Source organism: Rhipicephalus microplus, chromosome 7, assembly GCF_043290135.1.
Source record: "Rhipicephalus microplus isolate Deutch F79 chromosome 7, USDA_Rmic, whole genome shotgun sequence".
Classification (NCBI taxonomy): Eukaryota; Metazoa; Arthropoda; class Arachnida; order Ixodida; family Ixodidae; genus Rhipicephalus; species Rhipicephalus microplus.
In genome coordinates this window covers 144,983,843-145,002,930 of record NC_134706.1, presented here as the reverse complement: position 1 = coordinate 145,002,930, position 19,088 = coordinate 144,983,843, and the positions used below count along the sequence as shown (strand labels likewise).

The following is a 19,088-nucleotide window of genomic DNA, read 5'->3' as shown; positions in this document are numbered from 1 at the left end:
AGAAGAGGCTCCTGAATTATGGAGAAAAAGAAGAATTCTTTGACTCAGCTAAATGTGATATTGGCGTGAAGGATTTTGAAAACTTGGTCGAGCAGAAAACTGGTAAGAAGTTAACTACAAAATACATTAATAATTACAAGCAACGATTTTCTATTCCTATCCGCAATGAGCAGGCTCATGGTGAAATGGTTTTAGAGAAGGTAGAGACCTCACTAAAAAATAATCCAAATTGGGTCATTCACTATGAAATGAATCAAAATAATAACCTGCAATTCATACTTCTTCGAACAACGCACATGCGGGACATTTTGGAAAAGTATCCAGAGATTCTATTTATTGATGGGACGTATAAAGTGAATATTGAAGGTTATATTCATTACTCTATATTAGTTCAAGATGGTCGTGGTCGTGGGAGACCTGTGTGTTATGTCTTCTTACGAAATGAGACGACTGAAATTGTTGAGCCCATGTTTACAAAGTTTGTAGATTTGAACCCATTTGTTGTGTCTGCTTGCAAAGTAGTAATGATTGATAAAGATCTCAATGAACTGCGCATTTTAACCAGTATTCTTCCTAATTATAACATACTTTTGTGTACCTGGCATGTGTTGCATTGTTTCCAGCAAAAGGTTAATGAAAAAGCTAGACAGCAACGTGATCAGTTGCTTCCTCTCTTAAAAAGCTTAGTTTATTCCCCCACTGAGCAAGACTACTTCGATAAGCTTGCTTACCTCCAAGCTATGACTTGTCCAGATTTCATTTCTTACTATATGCATAACTGGCATTTGAGTAAAGAAATGTGGGTACATGCATATCGGCAAGCCCTTCCTACATTTGGTAATAATACTAATAATCTCATTGACTGCCACAATCAAAAGATTGAAAATTATGTCTTTTCAAGCAAGCATTTGGTTCAAGCAATAGAAGCATTGGTAGGTTACATTGATAATGATTCTTTATCTCTACAGTTCTCTAAGCTTAAAGAAATGAAGTTGAACCTAAGCATAAATGATTTCAATGACCCATTTCAGCTAGAATTTTCCCGTAATTGCACTTCTGAGGCTACAAGTAAAGTACCAGAGCAGTATGAAAAGTTTAAAAATGTAAGTTATCAAGTCACTTCCACTCCTAATTTTTATGTTGCAATTTCACCGAGATCACAGTACAGTTTCAATGTGTTTGACTTCTTGCACATGTGTTTTTTATAACCAGCACACTCTGCCTTGCACACATATTTTAGCAGTGTGTGACTTTACCAAGCAAGATCTTCTCGACGAGGCTTGCATACTGGACAGGTGGTGCAAGGATCATTTCCTGAGTTACAGCAGCACAACCACTAGTGCCACACAGTGGTAACAAGCAGCATTCAGTCACCGCCCTGTGTGAAGCTTGACACTGCACAAGAGAAGTATACTTATGCTTATAAGAAACTTTGCAAAATGTCCAAAACCGTGGCTAATGTATTATCTAATTGTGGTGAGAAAGAGTTAATGGAAAAACTTTCGTCCTGCGAGGCTTTCAACAGAAATTTAACCTAATTTCCTCGTAACCAAACTTCAGCAGGCATAAACGCTGCACCAGCTCAGTTAGCACAAACTAGTGCCACAAGTTATCTTGGGCATTCTAACAGTACAAAACTTGTGGTACCGTTGGTTAAAGCAATAAGTGGGCGGCCAAAAAAAGTGAAAGCTGTCAAGCGTAAATATTTCCCAAATAAAGTAAGAAAGGTAGGCCTTGCGACGGTTAAAGTAGACATGCTAAATGTCTACAAACGGTATTTTCTTTCAGATGCAGATTTAGACGTTCTGGTACAGGGTACCTCCATATCAGATAGCGTAATCAATGTCGCACAGTATTTATTTCAGAAAAAATATCCTACTTGTGTCGGCTTTCAAAATGTCTTACTGGGCCAATGTTTACAATACACTCAAATCAAAGGCCCTTTCGTTCAAATCTTGCATGTTCAGAACCCCAATCATTGGCTTACAGCAACAAATGTTGGTGCCGACAAAAACACAGTCTTCATATATGATTCAATTGATCAAGATACCCCTCCTCCTGACGCTGTCAGGCAAATCTGTCATATTCTAAAATTACAATCAACAACATTAACCATTCAAACAATGAAGGCACAAAACCAGTGCAACACACTTGACAGTGGCTTGTTTGCAAGTGCTAACATGTATTATATAGCGTCAGGCAAAAAACCAGACACTTTGAACCTTAACCAAGTTATGCTATGCAAACATTTACTGCAATGCATACAGAATGGTATGATCGAAGACTTTCCCCTCATAAACTCCATGGCTGCTCGCGTACAGCCAATAGATAGTATTTACAAGTGACATTGTGTCTACCGGCAACCACTATATGGTGGGGTAGTATTGGACATTACTTGTGCAGATTGTTCAAGAGGATTTCACGGAGCTTGTCTCGGCTCTTTAGCAGCTAACTTGGACAAAAAAGTATTTGTGTGTTCTAAATCATGTTTGCTGGTTGCCAAGGAAAAGATACGTTCTCCTAATTAATAATAGCATTCCATTTTCGTGTAGACATACGGAAAAACTTCTAGCCATTCTTCATGTCTCCTCCTCTAATTTTTGCTGGTTTGACAATTTTGATTTGACAAGCGCAATGCGTACATCGGGAGTTTATGGTCACGTCTGCCAAACTTTGCAACGCTATGCGCCGCAGAAATAGGTCAAATTTCAGGACGAACGCTTTTCCCCCTTTCTTTTGCAGGCTCGCGCCCAGAAAAGGAGGGTATGATGTGCACGTATGAATCGCCCTACATACACAGCAGTACAGTGACGTTGGTCCTCTATGTAGAGGACTGTGCTCTGACGCTGCCAACAGTGGCACGCAACATGGGGAAAATTCTTTAATGCGACATCGGTAGTTAATGTAATTTGTTGCTGAAGAGATTAATAAAACTTGGGATACATATTGAGACGCAATAAGAGAACGTGTTTGTCTTTATCATTTTTTCCCCGTGAACTGCAACGAGATGCGGAGCTAATGTGCCGGCACTTCACATGCGTTCGTGTCCCCGCGGCTACTGCATCAAGCAGACGCCTGTCCTGGAAAAAAATATTGGTCCTGCGTATTCGAGCACTCATTATGCTCATCTTTTCAACCGCATCAAAGCCAGCGTTTCCAAACAATCTCGCAGAAACAGGCAATAGACACAAAATAACGCTGGTCAACAAAACAACACCGCTCGGGGATTGGGCTTGTTCGGGCACGTCATGCGAACGTGACCTCTTCGTTGGATGCTGCAGAGGGTAGGAAAAAGATTTGGCTTGCGAAGGCTACATGGGGGAGTGGCAAGGGTTTTGAGCTTGCCTCCTTTCATCCTTGTTTCCTGCTGTTCAAAAAAACTGTTTTCTCAGCTCGTAATGCACCGATTGAAAAACTTTTTGTGGTATAATGCTCTCCGCCGGACACGCAACAACTTCCACAGTCCAACTAAAATTTGTTATGGGACCTGGTGAGTGGCTTTTTAAGGAGTGACATTAGGGATCGAAAGTATGAAGTTAGGCATGTTGGTAATGCATAACTGATCACACAGCACAAAAATTTGACCCAGGACAAGAGAAGGAACAAAGACTAGTGCTCACATCCAAAAAGATTTATTTTGAAGAGCGAACACACATACACTCCTGAAATGCGAAAAACAGGCAAATCATGCAAGAAGTCCAGAACTGCCATGCACAAATATCTTACATTCTCAAGAAAGACAATTCATTTTGACAAAGCTCGAGAGAGATAGAGTGTTAATGCAGTTCAGCTCTAGTCTACAAATCCTCTTTGCCTCGATAATTTCTCTTGTCATTTTATTTGTTGTTTTTTTCTTCCAGCGAAAATGGTGTCGTACAAAAGCAGTTTGCAGCTACACGTGCTGCAATGAACACGCTTCTAACCTCAAGAATGGTCGCAATCGTTTCTTGGCCTTGCACTGCAGCAGGTGTGGCTCCAAACCACTTTTGTGCGACACCATTATCATTGGAAAAAAAAAAACTACAAGAGAAATTGTCATGGCAAAAAGGATTTGTACACTAGAGCTGAACTGCGTTGGCACTTTCTCTCACTCTCTCTCTAAGGATATGTCAAAACGAATTGTCTTTCCTAAGGATGTAAGGTTTTCATGCGTGGCAGTTGCGGACTTTTTGAATGATTTGTCTGTTTTTTGCATTTCACAAGTATATATGTTTGCTCTTCAAGATAAATTTTGTTGGAAGTGAGCACTCATCTTCGTTCCTTCTCTTGTCCTGGGTCAAATTTTCGCGTTATGTGACGAGTTAACTTTCTGCATGCACCACCTTATTTTTTTTCCTTGTTGTAAGCTAGTGGTGGAGCGTTAACTAGAAGTACATAAAAACATTGCCAAATGTATGTTACCCCAACGAACCAAATTCCTTTGTTGAGGCAATCCTTTCTGTGGCATTCCTTCTTTATTGACTTCTCATCACGTCAAACCTCACACCTGTCTCTTTCATAAAAGTTCTAGAACTAGTTCTTGCTTTGTTTTGTTTTTTTGCCAAAAGTAGAAAACTTCCCTTTGTTGAGCAAATTTTCCTGAACTAAAAGATATTCATATCCAATGCCAGGAATGAAAAAAAAAAACAGAATAAAATTCATAGGCTGATCCCTAAATGTCCACTGAATAAGGATTTCAGAAACAATACCATGAATGACACACAACAAACACTCATGCATGCAGCCTTTTACCATGTGCAGCTGTAAGCTGCAAAAAAAAGTATCAGATATTGTACATGATTTGCTTTTTTTTTCTTTTCAGCAACAGTAACTTGCCCTTTAGGAGAAAAATATGAATATCAATTTTTAAAAATACTCATTTTTGAAAACCTGTCAATTTATCAAAATGGTTTAGTTGATTCATGATTATGCACGCAGTTCTCGCATGCCTTAGGCACTGGGATTGCAAATGTGGACAGGTTGAGTTTATAATGTTCTAAAGCCTCAGCATTTTGGTGTTATATTACATTCAAATATTTTAATAATTCAATTATGAAATTCGCTCACAATGAGTTTGCTACAAATTAAGCAACCAAAGTCTGTGTATATATTGCCCACATTAATGTCACACTGCCACAAGTCTCTAGGCGGAGCCTGACCGCTACAGAGCACGTTCTCGGGTGGCGGATAGAGAAAACTCTTGCAATAAAGTGATGCTAAGCAGCTTCAATAAACAAGACTGGCACTTGTGCCTGCGGACCAACAGGCAGAAAATACATATAACAGGAGTCATTTCACTGCTGTGGTGGGCAAGTTGAAAGTTTCAGGTGCCATTTTTTACACTCTTTGATTTATCTGTTATTTTTTTCGTCTGTTTTCCTCATCTCATACAGGTCCAGTACATTGTGGACTCACCCTGTTGTCAAGTCGTCAGGACGTTGGATGATGCTATCTTCTTACAGCTAAATTATGCACTACTAAGAAGGGGATCAGAATTCAATTTTGTAGCAGCTATTTTACAACTAAATGTTAGTAAAATTTTTTTTGGTTGTTTGGGCACGTAAAACCACAAAAATTACAATTGCCGATGATGACCACTGCCTGAACAGGTACGCTGATGACAAGTGCATTGTGTTGACATTGGCACTGGACTGAGGCTTCCACTAATAATGAAATTGCAGTCTCTCATCTGCTCTATCTGATACAGCAGCTTAATTATTAATGTATTGCGTAGTGTTTAGTTAGTAAATTTCCTGACCTGCAATTACTCACCGACTATTTATCATTTCAGATTGTGTAGATTTTTCAAAGCTCTGGGAAAACAAAGATATCAAAAGCCTGGCCAAAGACTTATGTTCTTTCAGAGTGAAGGCCTAGCACTTACAACGAACAGCATTATAATAAAAGCTTATTGTGAAAACGTGACCTGGTTGTCTTCCTGTGTAGATAATACATCAACGCGGTGTCTGCACTACTTTCATAACGATGATGCAAGGCAGTTACATTTCAAGCTGCATGGATTAGGTGCATGGCGCGTCAATTGAAGTTTATGGAGGAGTCTAAATCAGCTTAAAACATTACTTTTATATTGCTTAGATTATTATTATTATCGCTGCTGCATTTTTACATTTTTTTTACGCTACTTTGAATTTCATACCAAATTTACAAAAAGTTCGATCGACCTTGACATCATCTGCAATGGCGGATTGTTTATTTGCAAATATGCATGAAAATTTCACGTGATACAAATTATTTTTTGTGACTTTCTTGAGTTAACTTTTGCATTTGTTATGAAGCTGGCGTATTTTTGTCACATGTGAAGGTGTGATACTTCTTCACTCTTGGATATTCGTACTCGGCCACTACGACAGGTGAGTAAGGTACGCGCTATGAAGCAACTTCCAATTCATCTTAGTGCTTTGTACAATTGTCACGCGCTCTACTTTCGAAAAGTATGAGCTGTTTGATCGATCACTTGCGCTAAATGTGTCGAACGCTGAAAATTCATTTCCGATGATTGGGACACAATCGTCAACATGCATGCACACGTGGACACTGCACCACATTCAAGTGTAATAAGTATTGGCGCGAACAAATATTGCTTTGCTGATGGGCCTCAATGGCTGCCCAGCGCCCACTCATATGATACCAGTAGTGCGTAATGCACTGTTGATTGCAGTTAAGCCCAATCAGGATCAAATTTCTCTACAGTGGATGACTCCTTTCTGCAACCGGCTTGCAGTAATCACGGCAGAGAAATTCTATCTGGTCAGACTCCTTCGTGATCAAAATTGACAGTATGACACCCATAGAATACCTATTTGTCTGGGAGGTCAGCTTGTGGATATACAGGTGTAACTAGATAAGAAAGGCGAAATACATTGTTCGGTGGCAGCCGATACTCAAGGCGTGGCATGAAACTCTTGCTGAACCCTTCTTGCTCAACTTGTGCAATTAGCTTATTTGCGATGTGTGTCCACTTCGTCCTGTTGTTTGCATTGCTATAATCAAAATGGAACTCTACCAACTAGCCCAGCTGTTGACTTTGCTGTGATATACAAACAGATGCAGTCACCTACAGTGCACACTATGCGCTCCTTTTCTTGAGCTCAATTTTCGTGACGTACAGCCTGACACTTAGAAGCACCTTGTGGCTCTCTTGTTTACAGTTCATCCGCCTTGGTGCAGTTGACCTGCCAAGATTGTATGCCTTGCAAACTCGTAAAAGGTATGGTGTCTTGGTGCCATGCCTTCCATTGCTTTCTCTCAGTAACATAACATCTCTGTAGCCATTTTTCGTCTACACCATAACGGAGATGCCTCAACTTCAGCAGTGCCTATGTTAACCCACATTGCCTCCTAAGAACTATATCAACAATCCCAGCACTATGGGCTGCTGGACCTCATAACAATAACTAAAGCTTACTCGATGGCACAAACTGCCCATATGCTTTAGCCCTACAATGCAGCTGCGCAGTTCTCAGTAGGGTTTGTTGGGAAACTGTCGGTGGCTTTTCTCGGCAAGAAGCTAACACCAACCGAAACCAACTGGGCCACGACAGAGAGAGAAGCTTATGCTGTCATATGCGCAATACAGTGTCTTGAGACGTGACTTTTCGGTCCAAATGTCACAGTGGTGACTGACCGTAATCCTCCAAAGTTCCTCACTTTAACGTCTGCTTAGAGTGCATGGCTGACGTGCTGGGCACTGGCACCACAGAAGTTTAATGTCACAATGATGCACAGAAGGGGTAGGCTTAAGGTGAATGTGGACGCATTGTCTCGGCTGGCAAGCCCACACTCGGGGTAGAATATGAATGCATGGATAGGAATTACACTGGTCATGGTACTGTGGGGTTTTTAGTTTTTTTTTTTTTCTGCAAAAGAGTAGCTACTTGGGCTGGTTGGTATTGCATTTTAAAAGAAATATACTTTCTTAGCACGCAGATAGGAAAGAGCGCTTTTAGTGAGTGGCACATCCCTACTTTGCACTCTCTCTGTGATTCAAGTGCATTATTCAGCCTCTACAGGAAGCAACAAATACGGACGTCGGACATTGGTCAGTTGCATCACGAGACATTTATGCAACACAGTGACAGCAGAGCAGTTATGGACACGTTACTTTTTTATTACCACATTAAATAAGTAATTGCTTGCATACAGAATTATAGAATATATTTAATAAAAACGTATGAAGAGGAATGGGGAGTACGTAACGAGTGGAGCCAACATCAATCAAGCTTATTCCCTATGTTGTTCATAGTGTGTCAGATGCTGTTCAGAGAGCTTCGCGTCCGCTGGGCATACAAACCGCTTCTAAGCCCCGCTATAACTTGCGACACATGTTTGCGAAACCCAAAGGCCACACACCTAGAAACAATCAGTACGGAATCATCTACAAGTACGATGTGGGGATTGCGAAGCGACATAATTACATTAATGAAACGGGCAGCAAAGGATCACCAGGAAAGAAAAGGTTGGTAAAGTCGACCATACAACGCGTTCTTAGATGGAGCTTAGTGAACACTGCTGGACAGGGTGCACATAGCTTTGACCTAAACAATGCGATGACACTGGCTCATGAGCAAAAATGAGGGAGGAGAACTTCTGAAAAAGTGATTCATTTCTCATGACGAATCGGCTTGCAATAGCAACCGCCGCCCCTTGCCGGATGTTTCCAAGGAGATGAGTGACTGATGAACTGATTGAAGTTTGCTAATTTTTTCTTCTTTCTTATTTTTATTTTATTTATTTATCATATACTGCGAACCATTTAAGGTCCAAGCAGGAAAGGTACAGCAAGTTAAAAGGTAAAATAAAAGTACAACAAAGTTACAACAAAATTGATACTGGTATACATGAAATGTAAGAAAAACATAGCAATCACCATCAAATTATACTCGTTTCCAGAGGGCTGAGTACACCCAAAGCAACACAATCCATAAGCAAAGCACCACACTCTCAGGCACACAACAAATTGTTAAATCAAACAAGTATTGTGAAAGCCAGGAAACACAAGGCGCATTTCATGGTGAAAAGGAAAGAAGAGTAGAGTTTCGGGGCAACAAATTCCACCCAGAGATTGATTTCGGGAAAAAAGAGTGTTTGTATAAATTAGTTCTTGCGAAAATTGACTTGATGCTATAGCTGTGTTTGTGACGGGAAGGCCTGGAAGAATCCTTTACCATGTAGTTTTCTGGCTTTATTTCGAGTTTAGAAAAATATATTAGATGGAGTAAGTTAAGTCGAGCAGCTCGTCGTCTGTCCTCAAGAGGTTCAAGATTTGCCAACTGCAACATCGCAGAGGGGGAATCGCGGTGTCTATACCTACTGTAAATAAAACGGGCTGCCAGGCGCTGTATTTTTTCTATCTTCTGTATATTGTTTTTTGTGTGAGGGTCCCATACTACGGAGGCGTACTCCAAGGAAGGCCTTACCATTGTTTTGTAAGCTTTAACCTTTAAGGAACTGGGGGCATTAGCTAATCGGTGCTTTAGGAACCCTAGTTTTTTACGTGCGGAAGAGCATGTATTTACTATATGGGTTGTCCAGTTGAGGCTTGAGGTAATTGTAACACCCAAATATTTATATTCTTCGACTTGTGTAATCTGTGACCCTTTTATATCATATTTAAAGTGAAACTTGTTGATGTTGTTGGTGATACACAAGTGAGCAGTTTTTTCAAGATTAATTACCATGTTCCACTCGGAACACCAAGTTTCCAAGTTACCGATGTTTCTGTTTAAAACTTGTTGATCTGCCGTTGAGTTTATGACTTCGAAAAGAATGCAGTCGTCTGCGAACAGTTTAACTGATACGCTGGTATCTATTGCTTGAGCCAAATCATTAATATAAATGTTAAATAAAACAGGACCGAGTACGGACCCCTGCGGTACTCCGGAAAAAACGTCTAAGAAACGCGAGCGCGAACCCTCAATCTCTACGTATTGTTTACGGTTTAGTAGGTAAGATGTGACCCAATTTGTTATATCTGAAGGAACGCCAATTGACTTCAGTTTAATTATTAATTTTTTATGGGGAACTTTGTCGAACGACTTCGACAAAGTTTTGTCGTCTTGTTTTTGTTGCCAGTGTATACTGAAGATGCCACCTGCATAGGAGGCGGATCATCTGTCATTTTGTGAACTGTTGCATTAAGTTGGAGCAGTCAGCCACAAAGAAGCTTAAAAAACATTAAAACCACAGTACCTCAGTTGGTAGAGCATTGGACGCGTTATTCAAAAGGTGCAAGTTTGGTCCTTGCCAGTGGCAAGTTATCTCTTTGCCCGTTTTTTTTTTACTTTCTTGCCATTTTCATTATATTGACTACAAATAACATTCACTATATTTTCCTTGGCTTATCTGTTTGATGTAATTAATTATCTGTCTAACAAAGAAAAAAGAGCCTTTAAAATTCTCCTTTTGTTTATTCGTTAGTTCATGGCACATCAGACTTTCAGCCGTTTCAAGCTGCCATTTCTAGCCACCTGTCTGTCAAACACCATTAGCTCGAAGCCTCGGAAGGAGGCTCCCCTGGCTCAACAAGAGAGCTAGCAGCTCAAGAGTCAAAAAGAATATATATGCCTCCCCCCTCTAAAAAGTGGAATGTGAACTCGGCAAGCTGTTCAGTTGCAACATTATTGATGTACGACATGTAGTTGACAAGTGAATTCCAAATACAGTCTTCTGCAGAGAACATATTCCTCTCTTACAATAACAGAAAGCTGAGCTAGTTGGTACGTATTCATTCTACAAAAAACGGGGCGTACCACAAGGACACAAGAAGGAAGAGTAGACATCACAAATGCCGACTATCAACTGAGGAAGTGCACAAAATGCTTGCAACAAATTAGTGGTAGCACATGAGAGATAAGTGGTAGCACATGCGTAAGCTAATCGTCAATTGCAAAAAGAGGAAATAAAATGTCTTAACAATTATCTTTCACGTAGTTTGCCCCGTGTGCCGGACTGATAGTGTAGCCTTGCACATGGGCATGCGCAGACAAGTTTTTGCGTCTTCTTTCTTTTTCCTCTTTTGTGCGCTTCCTCAGTTGCCAGTCGGCATTTGTGGCGTCTACTCTTTTTTTTTCGTGTCCTTCTAGTATGCGCTGTTTTTTGCAGAATGAATATTCCTCTCAGCGACTTCTTAACTATGAGTGAGCCCTCTTGTGGAAAGCTAAAACGTAGAGAAAATGTGAAGAAAGTTCGAAAAAGGCAAAAGCACATAACATTGGCCTCGAATGAGTGTTGCTACTAAATAATTTTTTACAAAATTAAAAAAAGTAACTAATGGTACATTCTGCTACTGTTACTACGTAAAAAAGTAACAGTGTTACAGTTACATGTTCCCCTAACTTAAAAGTAACTAGTTACCATTAGAAAATACTGGAAAAAGTAACTAGTTACTGGTAACACGTTACAAGCAACTAGTTACTGCCCAAGACTACAGCAAAGTTATCGGGTTGAATGACGCGGTGCCTGCGACTTGGATAAAAAAAGTGAGCAGTGGGAGAATGCTAAGGGAAAGCATCGTGCACCGAGAAAGAGTGACCCTCGCACAAGACCTCTACGAATGAACTTGAGAAGACCCCCGTGCAGCAATGTTTTTAACAGACGCAAGAGGAAGCACCGTGCTGGGACGGTGAGAGCGTGACCCTCACACGAGACCTTCGTGAATGAACTGGAAAAGACCCCGAGCAGCAGTGTTTTTAACAGACGTGAAGGGAGGGTCCGGGAGAGACATATTTCAAAATGCGCCGGGTGCGCATCACGAATAAACAACTAAATTTACCCAGTCCAAGTCCCCTCATCAGCGACATATGAGGGCTAGCGTTCTCGTTTCACACCAGACAAAAGGGCACACGAACCTCACTGTGACCATATCCGCTTCCCACTAGACGATTACCCAACTTTGAAGCTCATTCAAAAACCAAGGCCATACAGGGGGAAAAAACGACATAAATTGAATTACAGATATTCTCCTCCATGATGGATGGCGCAGTATGTCCGCGAAAGACACTAGATGTCTCGAATGCAGCAATTCAAACTTTCGATAGTGAGCTATAAAAGCCCTGTGGATGCAGTACCGAAAGAGTTAAGTGGGCATATGAGGTGGCTGCCGGCAGCGAGTAAGGCTTGCAAGGCTGTAGTAATGCCCGACAGAGCTAAAGAGTTAGCTGAACACAGCATGGCCGGACGGACAGTTAGTTGTGAAAGAATACCTAAGGCCTGATACCGGCTCCTCCTTAGTATTAGCTGTGTCGAACATTCATCTCAAACTGGGGCTCAGTACGAAGCACAAAAAGAATTCTGCATTGGAGACAAGAAAACGAAACACACCCGGGGACTGGTGGAATGAGAATGACAGTCTCCAGGCCACAGTGAAACATAGCCATAGTTTATAGCGTAAATATTGCAACACTGAGATGGTCACCGATTGAGCAAAGACGCTTTGTAACCTAATTTTTGAGTATTTAGCGTCATCCTGTCAAGCCCAAGATGTCAACCTTTGAGGCTGAGAAGGCAAAGACATCTCAGAAGATGGCATAATCCACAACCTTGTTCCTGCTCTAGCGTACATTGGCATGCAACAGAGGAATGAGCCTCTAACGGCTTGAGGAGGCTTTGGCGAAGCAACGAAGAAAAGGAGCCGACGATCCGTATAACGGGCGCGGAGGCAACCGAGTAACTGTCGCCTAGTGGGAGCACAACATCCTCGAGGTCTAGGCTCTAAGATTATCGGACTCTAATAACCGTAATCTTCAGATAGGAAACATCCACTCCCTGTAAGGCCAGGGACTTCCTACACGCCGGATGTATAAATAAATGTTATTTCTCTCCCTCTCTAGGGGACTTCACACACAAATACTGTAAGGCCATGAAAACCATGCCATGAGGAAGACTTCGGGTGATACATAAAAGGTACTTTTGACAAGGACAAAATAAAAATCCACATTAATAGTGCGCGAGTGTCACGAGTCCCAGGTATTGCCGTAGTTTCTATCAACACACTCCAGTGCTACTACAGTAAAAAGAGAGAGAGAATCAGGTTGTTTTGGTCAAAGTTAACAGAGTAAATGCTTCGAACAGATACACAGTGGCTAGTGCAATCAGCAACGCTCTTGGACCGTAAGATGTGAAAGACATGGCTGTAGCCAGACTCAGCGAACACGCACAAAATGGGCAGAAAAAACTGCAAAGTGGAAGCAATGCACATCCTGATGTGAAATATTCAGCACATCCGATTCACGCAAGTGTTGACCGTGCAAGGCTGATGCTCGGTCCCTACTGTTGGATACAATTTTAGAAGCATGCAGCACTTCGTCAAAGGTGGATACTCTAGATTAGAGGTCGGCAACAAGCGGGCCACATGCAGCCCCCGGCACAAATTCGGACCTCCCCTTTCCTCCCCCTTCCTGCTCTTCCACTAACTTAGAAACACTTCCACAATGTTCAAAGTCTGTCGCTCACACGACCTTGATATAGATAGCATTTGCGAGTTGCCTAACAATGTTCTGAATCTAAAGTTGCGATAAGTTTTTTTTTTTTTTTTGTAACCTATGTTTATAACTTGGAACCTGTGAGGTCAGTGCTGAAAATAAACATGACTTCTATTCCACTTTTGGACATTATTGTCAATTTGCAAAATGTTTTTCTCCTTACATGCATAGCATACTCCCTTCCCCTCTCCAATCACTCCCTCTCTTCGCTCAGACGTGTGGTCCCTGCCTCACCAGCTTCATGCCATACTGCGACCCTTCACTTGAAAAAGGTTGCGGTCCCCTGCTCTAGACTAACCCTAAGAGCAGCCCAGCTGGTGACCCTGCCTTTGGGGAGGATCACTGAGTGCGTGAGCGGGACAGTTTTTTCAGTCCCAGAGGCAATTAGTTGCTGTCCTTCAGTCATCAAGATGGACTATATATGGACTACCTAAGTATACACTCTAAAAAAAGATAGAGCTATAAGGGCGTATTTTTGCCCCACAACAATAATCCTCATCTATCTTGCGTTCCTTTCCTTTTCTTATCGCCGCAAGCCTGGCACTACTTGGTCACCAATGGCATACACGCTGTCAGCGTGACATAGGATGCTTGATAGGAAAGTGACCAGCGCAGTCTTTTCAAGAAAAGAAACGCGAGCAAGCCAGATGACGATTATTGTTATGAGACAAAAAGACACCTTTTTTCCTTGATATTCTTTCAGATTGCAGTATATGCAAGTGACATGTCGCCTTGGATAACAACAAAAAAGTGCGCGCGCAACTGCCCTACAGCTGTGGCACGTGCGCGGGACTTGCATTGAATACAAGCTGGCAGTGACTTGTATGTCTGAGCTACGATTGTTAACTTGTTCTTTCCTGTAGTTGATTCAATGATTTCACTGAGTCAGTGATTACGCCACGGCGCTCAAGACGCTAGCAGCAGAATGCAACTTTGGGACAAGCAGACACTACGGCAGACATTACACAACGTAATGCTGTCCGATCGTTTCGTTCGCGGTCTTCAGAATGAGCAGGTTCAGCAACGGCTGTTTGCAGAAAAGGATTTGACAGTCAAGAAAGTTCTCAATTGTCAAGTTCTTGGATTTTGAAGTCGACTCGAGTGCAGCCTGCACACTCCTCAGTGAGACCATGTTCAACGCCACATGAACAGATGACACACCACAGCTTCAGACTGACAACATTCTCTAACGCATATGGTCAGGACAGTGTCTTCGAGTTCTCGGGATGCTGGCCTTCTAGGACAGATTCTTGAAGAACAGGGCAACAGTTGCCAGCTGTCTCTACCAGCTCCTTCAGAAGGACGTCACGTGGAGATGGGAGCATTTGACAAGCTTAAGACAATTGCTTCTCAATCAGAATGTACTGGCACACTAGGATGAACAGAAGGAGCTTCTTGTCTAGTGTGACGCTTCACCATACGGCATAGGAGCTGTTCTGTCTCAATGCGACGACCAGAATAGAGAGGCACCAATCTTTTTTGCATCTCGGACTCTAGGGCCGGCCGAACGCAATTACGCTCAGTTGGATAGAGAAGGCCTTGCCGTGGTGTTTGCAGCCCACAAGTATATTCAGGGTAGAAAAGTGACTTTCGCCATTGACCATCAACCACTGCTCGGCATACTAGAGTCTACAAAAGCCAACGGCTCAAGTCCTTTCTCCACGAATGACCAGATAGTGCATCAAGTTATCGGCGTATGACTACAGCATCATCTACAGGCATGGCAAGAACCACCAGAACACCGATGCATTAAGCCGATTGCCATTACAATCACAGGTCTTTTTAAGAAATGAAACGCAAGCAAGCCGGATGACGATTATTGTTGTGGGACAAAGACCCTTTTTACTCTATATCTTTTTACATTGCAGTATATGCAAGTATAGTGATCAACTCAACATTGTGATTTTAGCACTAAAAAGCACATGCTCTTACTCTTAAATATTTTCATCTACTTAGTGCTAAAATCAAGATAAGTTCCCACCAACTCTTCCAAAAACAAGTTCTTACATAGTGGTCAAGTTTGTAGTGTTAGTTAAACATGCTAACGAGCTGTAGCTAAAGTACGCTTAAAGCTGCTGCTTTCAATAACCTTTTTGAGCCTGATGAAAGGAAGGCAATCTCTGTAAGCTCAATTACATGGCAAAGCTTCTACAAAGCCCTTGTTGTCATAGAAATATGGAGCTCACGAACGAAACTTTCTCGAAGCCCACATTACAGCATCGAAGTAAAGCTCTTCAACAAACACTCTCCAAAAAAAGAAGTAATATTTTTTATTTTTTTTATTTAAAAATACTGCCAATCCCTTGTCGGGATTTTCGCAGAAAGGACATCGGGAAAACACACAATAAAAGCACACAATAAAAACATCCGTAAGTTATACATCGTTTAGGATACGCGTTACATTGATGCTACCAAGTTCTCACAATTTCTAACAATCAAATTCAAACAAATTCTAACCAATTTCTAACAACAAAGTTCTAACAGTAATTGTATTATATCCAAATCATTACAGTGTGGAATAGTCAAAATAACACAGTCTAAAACAATGGATTTTGCAAAGATGACCACAATAGCGCAATATTAGGGTTCCAAACGCAAATGTTCTTCAACAAGACGTGAAAAAATATTTAAAGAATTGCTGCTAGTAATCATGGCTACTAAGCTGTTCCATTCCCTTATTGATGCTGGGAAGAATGAGTGTTTGAAACATTCCGTACGGAATGCGTATTCTTGTAGCATTTCGGGGTGCTTCTTACGGGTGGGTCGTGATTGTTGAAGTGTAATGTACCTGGAGGCATCGATGTTGGTTTGCTTATGGCGTAGCTGGTACATGAATCGTAGGCGTGCTAGTCTTGCTCGTTTTTGCAGCGTTAGCATGCCCGCTTCTTCGAGCATTTCAGTTGGTGAGTCTGTTTGCCTAAACTTGTTAAAGATAAATCGAACAGCTTTTCTTTGCACGCCTTCTAGCTTCGCAATATGTTTTTTTGTGTACGGGAACCAAACAATGTTCGCATATTCAAGAACAGATCTCACGTACGTGTTGTAGGCTAACAGTTTAATTTCAGAAGGTGCTAGTCGAAGGCTTCGTCTCAGAAAAAAAAGTCGTTTCAGTGCGGTAGCTGTAACGTTAGAAACGTGGGCATCCCATCTCAGATCGCTAGTAAAGGTGAGGCCAAGGTACTTATGATGACTTGTTCTAGGAAGTGGGATACTATTGATGATATATGAGAACTCTGACCATTCCCTTTTTCTTGTTACTGTCATTATAGCTGATTTTTTAACATTAAGTATCATTTGCCAATCTGAACACCAGTTTGATACTATTTCGAGGGCTTTGTTTAAGGCAAGATGATCTGCAGAGTTTATTTCATGATAAATTATACAATCATCCGCGAAAAGTCTGACGTGGACGGGAATTTGACAGGGTAGGTCATTGATAAAAATTAGGAATAAGGTCGGAGCAAGAACACAACCCTGGGGAACACCGGATTTGACGGGAACTGTTGTGGATACTTGTCCATTGAAATCAACAAATTGTGTGCGACCGGTAAGATAGTTTTTTATCCATTTCGTAACGGAGCCATTGCCTAAGGTACATTCTAACTTTTGTACTAGTTTTTTATGCGAAACCTTATCAAAGGCTTTTGCAAAGTCCAATAGGATAAGGTCGACCTGTTTTTGGTTGTCCACACTTAAGGATAAATCATGGGTTAGTTCTGTTTGTTGCGTGACTGTAGAAAGCCCCCTACGGAAACCGTGTTGAGAAGGCGACAGGATGCGTTCGTTTTCAAGATATATATTGATATGTTTTAAGATAATATGTTCAAGAAGTTTGCTGCAAGTGCAAGTAAGAGATATAGGCCTGAAGTTATTTACGTCATCTTTTGGGCCTGATTTGTGTATCGGTTTAACTTTCGCTTTTTTCCAATCATCCGGTATGGTGCAAGTTGCTAGGGATTTATCGAATATGATGCACAGATATTTTGCCATCCACTCCGCATATCGGTTGAGAAACAAATTTGGAATGTTATCTGGTCCTGAGGCTTTTTTTGTGTCAAGTTGGAGGAGCAGATGAAAGATACCTTGTTCGGTTATCACGGGCAGTTCCAATGGTTCTTTGTTCAAAATGTCGATTGGTGGTTCATTGCCGTCATCGGCCGTGAAAACTGATTGGAAGTGCTCATTGAGCGAAGAAGGGGTAATAAGGCCATCTTGAGGATGACTAGCGTTTTCGCTAGACTTTGAATTTTTAAGAAAGCCCTAAAATTTTTGCGGCGAGTTTTTGATGAAACTAGGAAGGGTGTTAGTGAAATAGTTCTTTTTTGCGGTTCTTATTTTTAATTTCATGTCGGGGATGGCAGTTGTGAGAGCAGTCTTAGAATTGCTTTTACTTAGTTTTAGGGATTTCCTGAGTCTTTTAACTTTGCGTTTCGCGTGAATGATATCACGATTAATCCAGGGATTATATTTCTTTGATCTTTTTGTTTTGTTTGGTACATATAATTTCATACAGTGCGTTATGGTATGTTTAAATTTTAACCACAATTCATCGACACTTATGAATGCGCGTTTCGAATCTTCTTCAAACGGTGCTAATTCCATTGATAGATGGTCAATTAGATGGTCAATATGAAGGCAATTCTGGTAAAACGGAAGCTCAGTCTACTTTCAGATGTCCACGAAATGCTTGAAAGCCAATACTTCTGATGCCCAGTTTGACCACCTTGTATATATTAAGCTGCCACAGGTGGTGGGCTTTCACATACAACTGGTAAAAACTGCTTTGTGTATGTAACCCAAGAGCAGTGCCGCATAAGTAAAAACGTGTGAATAAAACCATCTGCACTAAACTATCCACAGACTGATACATGCTGCACTGTTAAATGGAACGTCTCAAACAAAGGTGAAAACCAGCTAACATTATGGATATTGCCAGCAGTCTTGAATCCGTTGCAAAAGACTTCTCTGCTGAGCCAATCATTATATGACTACTGACCTACCTTCGTTTTGGAGACTGAAGACATGAATTCATTTGAACAAAAGTAAAATTAACTACCTTAGTTATGCGATTTGCGCTAGAATGCTTTGGTTGCCCGTGCAACTCAAATAGCACAAACTTGCTCTCCCAACAGCATACGCGCATAGATGAGACTCTAGATAAGAGCATGTCTAATGTTGTTACCATTGTCGTCTTCTGGGTTTGATGTGCTTTGTACCAGTACCTTCATTTCGTTATTTTATATTCCGCTTTATTCGGGTCTGTTAACGGCAAGGTTTCTTTTGGCGTTAAATTAGTGGTTGCCAGGTTGGGAAGGTCAGTGTTGCCAGACTGCCACTAAATTTGACTGCAAATTTTTTTGTCTTGTAGTTGTGGCTTCTCCGTGAAAATTTCGTGATATCCGCGGTGCATTTCGCGAACAAGTGTCGCTGGCCGTTTTAATTAACGGAATGAACCGCGCCTAGCAGAAGTCGAGCGCGGCGCTGCCAAGCAATTAAGAGGCCGTTTTAATTAACGGAATGAACCGCGCATTAAAGAATTCGTCACACCCTTTCTCTCTTTCATTTTAAAATGTTCTCGGTCGCTAGCGTCACTTGTGGCGGACGGTGCAA

At 41.4% G+C, this 19,088-nt stretch overlaps 1 long non-coding RNA gene across 1 annotated transcript; it reads right to left on the bottom strand.

Annotated features, from left to right (window-relative positions):
- Positions 1–1,116: 1,116 nt before the first annotated feature.
- LOC119185229 (uncharacterized) lies at positions 1,117–18,782 on the bottom strand. The gene is made up of 2 exons (XR_005111501.2): positions 18,661–18,782; positions 1,117–1,395 (listed from the first exon to the last, which is right to left on the bottom strand). It is a non-coding gene; the product is annotated as an uncharacterized LOC119185229 (long non-coding RNA).
- Between the last annotated feature and the right edge of the window lie 306 nt (positions 18,783–19,088).